Genomic DNA, 2,500 nt, shown 5'->3' with positions numbered 1-2,500 from the left:
AAGCTGACATGTTTTAGAAAGGGCAGGTCATGTAATGTAGCGTTTTGGTGGTAAAATAAAGGAGGATCTCTCTGGGGGTAACGTTAAATCTTTGCGTCATCGTTATTCCCACACAAGCGCGCGCGTTTGAGTCGCGACGAGCACGCGCACGCATGCTCCACGTGTTCCGTATGATTGAATCTGTCAAGTTTCTGAGTGTTTTATAAACGAAGCTATGAATGTAATGTTCGTCCATAACGTGTAAACATCCGTTAGGGAGCGTACTAGACATACAAAGGGGGTGATGTGGTTTATTTATCAATGATCTGGTAGTTAATCGATCGATTGTAGGTTCACGAACTATGATTACCTCGGGCTATTCCAGCAGAATGAGTCAAAGCATCTGATAAATGACTATTTAGTTGTCGAACCGGTGTTCAATAGGATGACCGTGCAGTCTAATGTATGTTTTAAAGGGTGGAGCACTTTTATAATGGATGGATGCATTTGTTTTGGGCTGCCATTATAAAGCTTGTTTTTTTAACACAGTTTTGATTGTATGTCATGTACACTTAGGATGACTTGAGGTTAAATACATCATTTTTGGGTGGACTGTCCCTTTAAATGAGCTGTCACGTGATGCTCTCCACTGTTTAAAATGGCAACTCAGCATCTTCATTTATCCTCATTCATCCTCATTTATCCTCATTTATCCTCATTCATCCTCATTTATCCTCATTCATCCTCATTTATCCTGAAACCGCCACACCAGACCTGGGTTTGCTTGCCAGACTTGCTCAGTTTTACACCGATATCCTCAGGAAAGCATTTTGTGAGGGTGTAACAGCTGGTTTCCGTCATATCTGATCGTTTGTGTGTGTTAACAAGTGATAAACTGGTGTTGATAGGCACTCTGGGGTGTGCTAGGTGGTTTCATACTGGTTAAAATAAAATAAAAAGTCAAGTTGTGATTATTGAATTATTAGTAGGACTGCATGATATTGATATCACTTTGATCATTTTTGATAATATCCGGCAGCCCTAAGTATTCCCTGGTGAAGTGTTAAAGGGTTAACTTTACACTCTCAAGACCCTTAAAAGACACTAAAGACTAAAGTTACAAAGTCCATCTCACTACAGCGGCTCTACTATAACTTTATGAATCTGCGATAATAGTTTTTGTGCGCAAAAAAACCCTAAATAACGACTTATATAGTGATGACGATTTCAAAACACGGCCTCATGAAGCTTCGAAGCGTTATGAATCAGTGAGTCGATTCAGCGGTTCAGAGCGTTATGAATCAGTGAGTCGATTCAGCGGTTCAGAGCGTTATGAATCAGTGAGTCGATTCAGCGGTTCAGAGCGTTATGAATCAGTGAGTCGATTCAGCGGTTCAGAGCGTTATGAATCAGTGAGTCGAATCAGCAGTTCAGAGCGTTATGAATCAGTGAGTCGATTCAGCGGTTCAGAGCGTTATGAATCAGTGAGTCGAATCAGCGGTTCAGAGCGTTATGAATCAGTGAGTCGATTCAGCGGTTCAGAGCGTTATGAATCAGTGAGTCGATTCAGCGGTTCAGAGCGTTATGAATCAGTGAGTCGAATCAGCAGTTCAGAGCGTTATGAATCAGTGAGTCGATTCAGCGGTTCAGAGCGTTATGAATCAGTGAGTCGATTCAGCGGTTCAGAGCGTTATGAATCAGTGAGTCGATTCAGCGGTTCAGAGCGTTAAGAATCAGTGAGTCGATTCAGCGGTTCAGAGCGTTATGAATTCAGAGCGTTATGAATCAGTGAGTCGAATCAGCAGTTCAGAGCGTTATGAATCAGTGAGTCGATTCAGCGGTTCAGATCGTTATGAATCAGTGAGTCGAATCAGCAGTTCAGAGCGTTATGAATCAGTGAGTCGATTCAGCAGTTCAGAGCGTTATGAATCAGTGAGTCGATTCAGCGGTTCAGAGCGTTAAGAATCAGTGAGTCGATTCAGCGGTTCAGAGCGTTATGAATTCAGAGCGTTATGAATCAGTGAGTCGAATCAGCGGTTCAGAGCGTTATGAATCAGTGAGTCGATTCAGCGGTTCAGAGCGTTATGAATCAGTGAGTCGATTCAGCGGTTCAGAGCGTTATGAATCAGTGAGTCGATTCAGCGGTTCAGAGCGTTATGAATCAGTGAGTCGATTCAGCGGTTCAGAGCGTTATGAATCAGTGAGTCGATTCAGCGGTTCAGAGCGTTATGAATCAGTGAGTCGATTCAGCGGTTCAGAGCGTTATGAATCAGTGAGTCGATTCAGCGGTTCAGAGCGTTATGAATCAGTGAGTCGATTCAGCGGTTCAGAGCGTTATGAATCAGTGAGTCGATTCAGCGGTTCAGAGCGTTATGAATCAGTGAGTCGATTCAGCAGTTTGGATCGCCAAATTTCAGCAGTTTGTCGGTTTGACACACGATCCGAATCATGATTCGACTCACTGATTCATAAAAGAACGAAAATACGAAAGTATAAATAAGGCTTAAGGTGGTATTTAAAG

At 42.6% G+C, this 2,500-nt stretch overlaps 2 protein-coding genes across 2 annotated transcripts in view; one reads left to right on the top strand and one right to left on the bottom strand.

Annotated features, from left to right (window-relative positions):
* abce1 (ATP-binding cassette, sub-family E (OABP), member 1) overlaps positions 1-2,500 on the top strand; it is a 40,894-nt gene that overhangs the window by 305 nt on the left and 38,089 nt on the right. The window lies entirely within an intron of this gene.
* The window catches only part of anapc10 (anaphase promoting complex subunit 10), a 50,231-nt gene that overhangs the window by 12,869 nt on the left and 34,862 nt on the right, over positions 1-2,500 (bottom strand). The gene's annotated exons all lie outside the window — the stretch shown is intronic.

This window comes from Gobio gobio (assembly GCF_949357685.1).
Source record: "Gobio gobio genome assembly, chromosome: 21".
Taxonomy (NCBI): domain Eukaryota; kingdom Metazoa; phylum Chordata; class Actinopteri; order Cypriniformes; family Gobionidae; genus Gobio; species Gobio gobio.
Note: the sequence above shows the minus strand (reverse complement) of the source record. Positions and strands in the feature narration are given on the sequence as shown.